The sequence below is a fragment of the Aulonocara stuartgranti genome (assembly GCF_965226115.1).
Source record: "Aulonocara stuartgranti genome assembly, chromosome: 4".
Classification (NCBI taxonomy): domain Eukaryota; kingdom Metazoa; phylum Chordata; class Actinopteri; order Cichliformes; family Cichlidae; genus Aulonocara; species Aulonocara stuartgranti.
The window spans coordinates 28,714,299-28,724,786 of record NC_138942.1 but is presented as its reverse complement, the minus strand read 5'-3'; the positions used below and the strand labels follow the sequence as shown (position 1 = coordinate 28,724,786).

Sequence of the window (10,488 nt, the reverse complement as noted above, 5' to 3'; positions counted from 1 at the left end):
AAGCTTGTCCACCTAGGATCGGTTTATCAGCATGGCCTGATACAAGAAAGTCAAACACAGCCTTGTGGTTCCGTGCTTCACACTCAAGAGACACCACACCATCTGCACGTATGCGGGCTCCACCAAAAGCTATGAGTACAGTCTTTGTGGGCTGTAACCGAGGCATCCCTGGTAACTTGTTGTAAACTGATCTGGGGAGCACATTTGCATCCGCACCTGTGTCTAGCTTGAAGGTGACTGATACGTCTCCGATTGTTACACTTTCATGCCAACTTTCAGTTTTGTGCTTGTCACTGCACACCACGCCAATGTACAGTGAATCCCCATCAGTCTCAATGTTATTAATAGTTTTTGTTTTCTTGTAGTTTCTACTTTTCTCTGCGCCTGCTCTGCATACTTTTGAGAAGTGGTAATTTTTCCCACACTTGTGGCATGTTGCCCCATAGGCTGGACACTGTCGGAGCGCGTGTTTGTTGCCGCATTTGTAACAAACCATTTGCTTGTCGTTGCTTGTTTTGTTTTTACTGTGTCCTGATTTAATGTGTCCTGTTATCTTTCTTAATGCGTCCACTGACGTATCTTGGGCTGCAGTTGTTGACTGCATAGCCTGAATCTGTGACTTGGCCACTTCTGCTGATCTGCATATTTCTATCGTTTTGCGCAGTGTGAGGTCGTTGTCACGAAGTAATCTCTCTTTTAGTCTTGTGTCATTTATGCTGAACACCAATTTGTCCCTGATCATGTCGTCCTCATTGACCCCAAACTCACAACTTTTACTTTTCTGACGGAGTTCTGTGATATATCTGTCCACTGTTACACCTGTTGACATTGGGTATGACCAGAACTTATGGCGCTCAAAAACAACGTTCTTTTGTGGACTACAGTAGTCCTTAAACGCTTTCAGAATGTCCTCCATTGCTAGCGCGTCTCCGGCCGGGGTTACAGTGAGTGTGTTGTACACTTCAAGCGCCTCCTCGCCGATAGCGTGGAGAAGAATGGCTGTTTTAACCTTTTCATCTTTCTCCAGCGCACCCGTAGCAGTCATATATAGTCTGAATCTTTGTTCCCACCTGCGCCAGGTCTCAGATAAATTGCCGGTGAGCAGTAGCGGCGATGGTGGCCTGAATTGCTCCATGCCGTTAGCAACGTCTACCGTTAGCTAATCTACGGCTAGCTTACTCACGTCGCGGTCCCCGTTCACACGGTCTCGCCAACTTCTGACACCTGTGGAGCAGGGAAATTATTTTACTGCTATTGTTAAATAATTGTCATCATTACCATTGCATTAATAATAAAATCTGGAGTTTATATTGCATTCAGGGGTTAAACAGTGTCTCTTTCAGAAAGACTGAGTTGCAGGCTGACAGGAAGTTGTATGCAGAAGTGAAAGCAGATAGTTATTTTGAGCCGCAGGCTAAGACGAGGCTTTAACAATGTAACAGATAGCTTTAAGAAGGCCTTAAGCAGCTATGACTATTTTATACACAATGCATATCTGTGCTTATTAAAGAGTTGGAGCTCGGTCAATTAATTGGGGGTCGGAAGCTTTGTTCGGCGCGATGTTCGGACAATCTATTGTGCAAGTGACTTGGAGCCATAGAAGGAATTGCAATACATGCTTACAAAACACTTATATATCAGATCATTTTATATTAAGGTTTTAGTAGAGGTTCTTGGTTAAAACATTTATTTAGTAGAAGACACACACATAGTCTCAGTGAGCTTCTGGTCTGGTAAAAGGTCAGAAGTGCAACAGGTGAATTGAGAAAGAGCATTTGAGGACGAGACACAGACAGTAGGTGAAGAGGTGACACAAAGAGCATGTGAGGTCGTGACACACACACATAGAGTTAAATTTATTTAGAGGAACCGTCCTTGTTGTCTCGGCAAGAAAGAGGAACAATTCATTTTAAGATAAGAACGGAAAGTACCAAGCCATGAAAATAGAAGATGATTTTCTGGGTGAAAAGTCATGATGATGTTGATCTGATCTATGTATAAAATGTACCGGTGACGCATGAAGGGGCGTCAGTAAATAAACCCTGATGCTATAAAATATCTGTTCATGCTTTGATTAAGTCGAAGACTACTTCCTGTCTGCGTACAGAGTTGTCTTCCCACACGTGTGTTCATTAAAATCATTGTTTGACCAAAGACCTACTGGACCATGGGTGGTGTGTACTCTCCTTCCTCAACTTTGAATCTTAACATTTGGGGGCTTCGTCCGGTGGTTGAGGAGGGAGAATTGGAGGTTTAGATGGAGAAATTTGGTGGTCTCTGAGGTGGTCTGACGGGCAGACATGAATTCCAGTGGTCGAAGTGAGTGGGCATAAGCCGGCTTATCCAAAAGGTAAGGCACTACCTGTTGAATTATTTCCAAAGTGTGCCAAATTGGACATGATAAAATTTAAGTCTACTCACTGAAGTTACTGGTGGATGTCTGTTTTGATTTTGATGAAAAATCTCATGAGTTGAAGCAGTTAGAGTTCTGCTAAGAAGAAAGAAGAAATGAAAGCAGTGAAGTCTGCTAAAGCAGTTGGAGTCTGCCAGGAAAAGTTTAAATACTGGGTTGAAGTCCCAAAGAAATTGAGTTCGAGTCTCAAGTAGTTTGGTAGGGAATTGGTTATTGTGTTGGTTAGAGTCCAAATTTGGTCATAAGAGTGGACCTGAGCGGTCATTTTGTGAGTTGGAGTCTCCATTGACCACTAGGTTGCACCTGCCTCAGTTATACACTTGTTTCGGGTGTTGATTGTTGTTTCAAAGTATTATAAATTATTCTAGAACGGCAGTTCGAGTCTGCTAGGAAGCGCAGAGCCCGGAGGTTACGCTCCCTCCTTGTCGTGGACGCGCGACATTGACCTCTCGGCGAAGAGGGATAGTTCAGTGTGGCTTAGCTGTGGGGTACAGGGCATCCTGGAATTAAGCTAGGAGTTAGAGTCTCCTTACCGTTTGGAACGGTACCTGCGCTTTTTTGGTCAGAAGAAGTTGGACTTCGGGCGTGTAACTTTACCTAAAACTTCAAAGTTTGGGTTGGTTGACGCTTTTAAATTGAGTTAGGGATTTTAGAAATGAGGCCAGAAACAGTTAAAGTCTTGATACTGGTTAATTGGTCGCAAAAAACTCAGGGAGTTTATCCGCTGGGCGGTTATTTTAAATTTGTCTAAATTGTGTAGGCGCTAAAGCTGACAGATCTGACAGTGGTTGTAAATATAAGATGTCTTTGTAATATAAAATAAGAGATCTCTGTGTGAAAGGAGTCTGAGGCAATGCTGGAGCTATTTTTAGACGGTGTGTGTGTGAGTGAAAATGCAAATTAGTAAGCAGTGAACTGTTTAAGCCACAGTTGGTTTTACAAATACTGCTGCAAACATTGTTGAGTGTGTGTTTAAAATGCCATTCATGTTTATTAGAGGACTATAAATAAAGTTTTGAGTTGCCGTAGTGGATGTATAGTAATTGACTGAAGTTGGATGTAGATATATAAATATATTGAGTGCACTGTGTATACTTAAGATTAACATATTACTTTCAGTAGTAACTTCTCTCCAGCAATAGTTGCTGGTGTGTTTTATTTTTTCAATTTCTTGTGTGAATGCGGTGACTAGAAGGTTTTGAATGATGAATAAAGGTGTGAGAGGTATTTCTTTGGTGATGTAAAGTAGGATGTTTTAAAGTTTGAAAGTGTTTTTAATTTAAGAGATGCATGAGTGATGTTATAAGAGTTTAGTTTATTTAAAAGGTGTGTGTGAGAGGATTATGAAATCATTGTGTGAATGATGCTACATTTTAGGTCAAAAGTTAGTAGAATTACAGAGGGTTTGTAGATTGTAAATACAAAATAAGTTTGATTAGCCTGGAGAAACAGCAAAGCAGCTTGAGCTGCTCTGAGCAGCTGCGTGCTGTGTGTGTGTAACAGGAAATGGTGTGGGTGACAGGAAGTTTGCATGCCCATATAAGGTGACGAGTGAGCACCCAGAGAGAGAAACAGATGAGCTAAACTCTAGGCAGATTAAGAATGGAGGTTTTGAAAAAGAAATGAAAAGGATAGTAATCGTATGCTTTAGTGTGTTAATACAGGTTCCAGATAAATGAAGGTGGACTTCTCTCAACCTGGAATTTTGAGTACGGCGCCAAAACCACTAGAGTAGCATAATTGGGAGAAAACAGGCCAGATTTTGGCTTAAAATTTTACAGCTTGACCTCGCACTTGTCCCCATCCTGAGAAGAAGCTCAAAGGACAGTTAATCTCCTGATGAAGACCGACAGAACATCGTGGACTTGAGAAGAATTAATAGCAGGCAAAAGACAGTGCAACGGAAACCACACTGACGACACCAGCAGCAGCATGAAAGGAACCACGAGGTGGAAACATGTACTGTAAATTACAGGCTGGGCAGTTGAACAGTGGGATAATGAACGGTGGTAAAGCACTGGACACTGATTGTCAGATTTGCCATGCTTGGAGTAATCTTGAAAGAGATGACTGAGAGGATCAACAGAAAAGAAGAAACCACGTGATGAAACATGCACGGTGGACAGCAGGCTGGTAAGAACAGTGTGACATGACTGTTTAAAGGCACTGAATGTGGTATTTTGCCAGGCTGGGACTTGATCCAAAAGGAAAATACTGAAGAGAAACAGAGAAGAAACAGACTGTGTTTGCTGGAATTCAAGACAACAAAAGGACACTGAGAGAAGAGGACAGTGACCAGTGAGAGGTGAAGCAGGACGAGTTCGACTGTGAGAATACAGGGTGTAATTGGACTGAAAGTGAAGCTTGAACTCATGATGGTTTAGAGATGTCCACCGTCACAAACAAAGAGGTAAACAAGAATAGAAAACACACATAGACAAAGTGTTACATGTGAAATTATTTCTGGAAAGGATCAGAAGTGAGATAGTTTTGAATTAAGAAATCAGAGAAAAGATGCATGAATTAAACCTGACTATAACATATAGAGGCAATGAAGAAAGCAGCTTACACTTACTGAACATTAACAAAATACATAGGAAAAGCAATGAAGACCTGCTTACACGTATATACATAACATAAGTTGGGACCTCTGACCAGAGAGAGGGAAAAGGGTAGTTTAAGTACATATGATAATAATGAAAATGTCTCAGTTGTGTTTCTATAGGGGCGAAACAGATCTGGATCAATTTTCCACGTGCAGCGGTCGGAAGAGACCTGTAGGTTAACTTGACTGGACATGCCAAGGCAAGTTTCTGGTTGAATTGTTTACAGCGCCATGTCTCCATAAACCTGACAAGTGGGCCCTAGCTTCTGGCTGAGGAGCAGGAATAAGGTGGGAACTTAAAATTTGGGTTAGCAAATTTGGGAAAGAAACTGACGGCTTAAGTGGAGAATTGTGCAGGAGTCTGACACACTGCAAAAGCACCATATGCAAATTCACACACACAAACAGAAAATGCATTAAACTTATAAAGACAAGACAAGCTCATGGAGTTTAATGCATAGACACTGATTAAACCTGGCTAAGAACACAAACATAGGCAATGAAGAACAGCTTGCTATTTTGTATGAATGATACAATGGTGTGAATGTTTAATAAAATATATTTGAGTTTGTAATTGAGGAATAGAAGAAGCCATATGACTGAGGAAGTGACTTTCAGGAGAGGAAGCACGGCAGACAAGAGGAGTGCAGATTTGGGTAGGAAATTTATAGTTTAGTGATATGTTGTTGTAAGGGGGTTTTATGCTGAATTGAAGTATGTTATAGAGCATAAGGGGGTGATTTTTGTTTGCAAATTGTGTGGTTTTAATGAGACTTTCGGTGTATTGAGGAGGTGAAATTAGGTGGTGGCAAAACTTTTGTGCGTTTAAGGTTGTTGAGGTTGTTGTGGTGATGGGTTGATTTTGTCAGTTAGGTTTGGGTTGGTGTTTTTGTTTTTAATAGAGGGAGTTTTAGGAAACATGGACATGTCTGGGAGGGGCCCATTATTTTGTAACAGTGCACTTAAAGAAAACCTGTCAGGTGATTTTGTTTTGTTTTTATGAGCTAACAATCAGCTCTATTTTTCATTTCTGTTTTAAGCAGGCCTGCAACAGTGAATAACGGCGCTGAAAATTCTCGGGAAGAGCAAATATAAGGCGGCTTTCCAGATTACAATTGGCTGAGGAGAGCTACCTGTGGGGACTATTCAGGTCGTAAGTCCCTGTAAAAAGGATTTTATGCGAGTCAATCCAGTCCAAAAGCATAAAGAAATATTTTCCTATGGAAAATAAAAATGACTGAGCTCATTTTGCTGAGGGTGGAGTATCTGATCGTGCGGGAAGCTCCACTATCAGCAAATACATGGTGTGACTGCATGTGAGTGAATGTGTGACTGAATGTGAGTGAGGATGAATTAATGTGGACAAACAATTTGTTTTTACCAGAGAAAATTTCTGTTTTGTTTTGTTGACTGGGGTTAGATTATGGGATTATAGTATATTGTTGGGAGAATGCCAAATGCTAAAGGGGAAATATTTTTGATGAAACTCAGTTATCATTAATTGAAGTAACACATGACTGATAACTGTTCTGTTTTAAGTTTATTTTTATGACATAGATTGGATCATGAGGGGGGAAAACTGAGCATTTTTAAGTTTTGTATAGTATCTTGACACATGAAATGTATCAAGATAAAGGGGGGTTTAGGGTTTAATAATTTAATTGTTTAATAATTTAGGATCATTTTAGGACCTTTTGGGTTTTTGATCATTTGGATATGGTAAAACTGAAACTGTTATTTTTAAGTTAAGGTTAAAGGATTAAAAGTGAACTTGTCACGGTTTGCGAGGCAAGCCGTGTGGAGTTGTAGAAAAGGACCCAAAAGGCGGCAGCTCTGGTGCAGGTGAATATTTATTTACAACGGTGGGCACAAAACAGCACTGGTGGAAAAACAAGAAACCGGAAACCTAAACTGGGTAAGCTAATAACACAAACCAGAAACGAGGATGCAGGGAGGTCCGGGGAAATACACAAGAGACGCAGGGAGACCGAGGGGAAACAACACAGACAAACCAGCAACTACCATAACAGAAGACACAACTTAAATACACCCAGAGAACACAGGGAGATTACACACAGGTGGGGAACACAGGTGACACTGATAAACATAACGAGACAGGGCAGGAGTGAACACAATATTACGCATACTGACGAGAGACTGTCAAAGTAAAACAGGAAGTACACAGAGGTTCAGACAGGAGGAGAGAGAGCACGGGGAGAACACAGACATAACAGGCTGGGGAAAACATGGAATAAACACAAAGAGAGACGAGAGCTCATAAATACACAGAGGGGCACAAGGGGGTAAGAGTCACAAAGGGAAAAAACACTTAGGGAACACCACAACAGGACACCTCAGAAAACCTGGCCTAAATAAGGAGCGAAAATACAAGGAACCAAGAATACTGGGCCAACATGGCCCAGGACCAAGACAGAACTGAATCCTGTTTAGAAGATACAATGCCGGTTTTTCAAAGCTGTGAATAAGTCTTAGAGGGAAAATTAGTGAGGGTTGAAGGAGTAGAACAGGTTTGATTTCTTTTTGATTTCTAGAAGTAGTGGTTATAATGTAGGCTTATACATACAGATATTACATAGGAGGTATTTTTAGGATAAAGGGGGAGCTTATAAATAGAAATGATTTTTATACATATTGCATTTTTTGATATGAGTTATTGAAGTTATTGAAGGATTGCACGCTTACAGACACAGAGTTAAGAAACACACATGACAGTATTGATTCCAGGCAAAAGGCCCTAAATTCATTTAGCTTTTTGACTGAACTTAAAGAAGGACTAAAGAGTAAGGAAAGCATATATTTTGGTTAAGTCTGATAAATTAGAATTAGAAGGTATTGTTACATTAAAGGGAGCAAATGAAATAAAAAAGGCTATACCAAAAACAGGTGATAACATAGGAAATGTGAGGTTTTAAAATGAAGTTAGTGTTAACACACAGGAGTTGTTTCAAGGCAGCATTTAGCTATGATGAAATGTATACAGGATGTTGATGATCAGATAGGGAAAAATAGAGCGAGCAACCGGACGTGAAACCAGCGCTTAAAGAATTTTAAAGTGGTGAGTAACGTTGAAGAATATACATAAATACAAGTCAATAAGTTAAGAACATAATTAGGATCAGGCTTTTGATTAAAGAGTCCCAGATAGGATAAGTTAGGGAGATGCAGGAAAAGGTGTTTTGTTTCCTTTGCAGAAGATCTCGGCGACCACAGGAGGGGCGAGGATCCTGGAGATCTCGAGGCCTGCTGAACCACAATGTATTGCGACCTCTGGTGTTCCAGAGGTCGTGAGAGGGAGTGTGGAGCAGGGAAATTATTTTACTGCTATTGTTAAATAATTGTCATCATTACCATTGCATTAATAATAAAATCTGGAGTTTATATTGCATTCAGGGGTTAAACAGTGTCTCTTTCAGAAAGACTGAGTTGCAGGCTGACAGGAAGTTGTATGCAGAAGTGAAAGCAGATAGTTATTTTGAGCCGCAGGCTAAGACGAGGCTTTAACAATGTAACAGATAGCTTTAAGAAGGCCTTAAGCAGCTATGACTATTTTATACACAATGCATATCTGTGCTTATTAAAGAGTTGGAGCTCGGTCAATTAATTGGGGGTCGGAAGCTTTGTTCGGCGCGATGTTCGGACAATCTATTGTGCAAGTGACTTGGAGCCATAGAAGGAATTGCAATACATGCTTACAAAACACTTATATATCAGATCATTTTATATTAAGGTTTTAGTAGAGGTTCTTGGTTAAAACATTTATTTAGTAGAAGACACACACATAGTCTCAGTGAGCTTCTGGTCTGGTAAAAGGTCAGAAGTGCAACAGGTGAATTGAGAAAGAGCATTTGAGGACGAGACACAGACAGTAGGTGAAGAGGTGACACAAAGAGCATGTGAGGTCGTGACACACACACATAGAGTTAAATTTATTTAGAGGAACCGTCCTTGTTGTCTCGGCAAGAAAGAGGAACAATTCATTTTAAGATAAGAACGGAAAGTACCAAGCCATGAAAATAGAAGATGATTTTCTGGGTGAAAAGTCATGATGATGTTGATCTGATCTATGTATAAAATGTACCGGTGACGCATGAAGGGGCGTCAGTAAATAAACCCTGATGCTATAAAATATCTGTTCATGCTTTGATTAAGTCGAAGACTACTTCCTGTCTGCGTACAGAGTTGTCTTCCCACACGTGTGTTCATTAAAATCATTGTTTGACCAAAGACCTACTGGACCATGGGTGGTGTGTACTCTCCTTCCTCAACTTTGAACCTTAACACACCATGTTGTAACTTTATGCAGCGTTGTACCAACTGCTGGTTTGACGTGGGTTGCGGTCAAAGTCAACTTTAGATCAAGCACAGAGGACTGAGACGAGGCTATGGTGGAGGTCAGGTCTTTTACTCAGCTCCCTTTCAATCACATACAATACCACAGTACCACCTACTGGTGGGAGGTAGTAATAGCTGCTGCTTATTACAATATACCACACAGTCCAGGAAAGGCAAACAGTTATCCTTTGTGTCTTCCCTGGTGAACTTGATGTTTTTATCCACAGCGTTAATGTGCGCAGTGAAGGATTCCACTTCTTGTGTCTTGATTTTGACCCAGGTGTCGTCTACATATCTGTACCAGTGGCTGGGTACTCTTCCACTGTACCAGCCAAACTAATACTAAAGTAATACTTTCCATTTACTTTCCAGTTAATCAAATGGCTGCAGACATACCTACATCAACTATACCCTTTAAAATGGCTAATTTGGGGTTTAAATATCTCAGGATTGCAATTTCACGATCTCTGAGATTAGTGCGGGAACAAAATATTACTTTACTTACAATGAAAGTTAAGTCTGATCTTCAAAGATGGAACTACCTACCGCTGTCTTTAGCTGGTAGGATTCAAGTTATTAAAATGAATGTATTACCTAGATACAGTATCTATATGTATTTCAAAGTTTGCCCATTTATCTGCCTAAACAATTTTTCAGAACTATAAATGACGCTATTTCATCATTTATTTGGGCCGGTAAACGTCCGAGGGCTAGTCGCTCACTTCTTTATAGGGATAGATCAGCTGGAGGATTAAGACTGCCTAATTTAATTGGGTATTATTGGGCATCTAATATGTATAATATATTATTGTGGTGTACGTCTCCCTATACTAATTGGTGCCAGAGTGAAGAGGCCTCCTGTTCCTCGTCAGTGCTTTAGCATGTGATACCTCACAATCATCCCTATCAATCCAGTTGTCACGGAAACATTAAAAATTTAGTCACAAATAAGACTCCACTTTGGTTGGCTCACCCTCCCTCTTGCAACCCCGATCTGCAACGATCACTTATTTGTTCCAGAAAAGACGGACTTAAGATTCTCTGTTTTAGACGATAAAGGACTTGGTACTCTAGGTGATCTATACATTAATGAGGTTTTTGCAAGTTTTAACAAACT

General features: G+C 40.5%; 1 long non-coding RNA gene across 1 annotated transcript; it reads left to right on the top strand.

Moving 5' to 3' along the window:
* The first annotated feature begins 2,573 nt into the window (after positions 1 to 2,573).
* On the top strand, positions 2,574 to 9,263 carry LOC309704852. The gene is made up of 2 exons (XR_014276386.1): positions 2,574 to 4,823; positions 5,125 to 9,263. It is a non-coding gene; the product is annotated as an uncharacterized lncRNA (long non-coding RNA).
* The last annotated feature ends 1,225 nt before the right edge of the window (positions 9,264 to 10,488 follow it).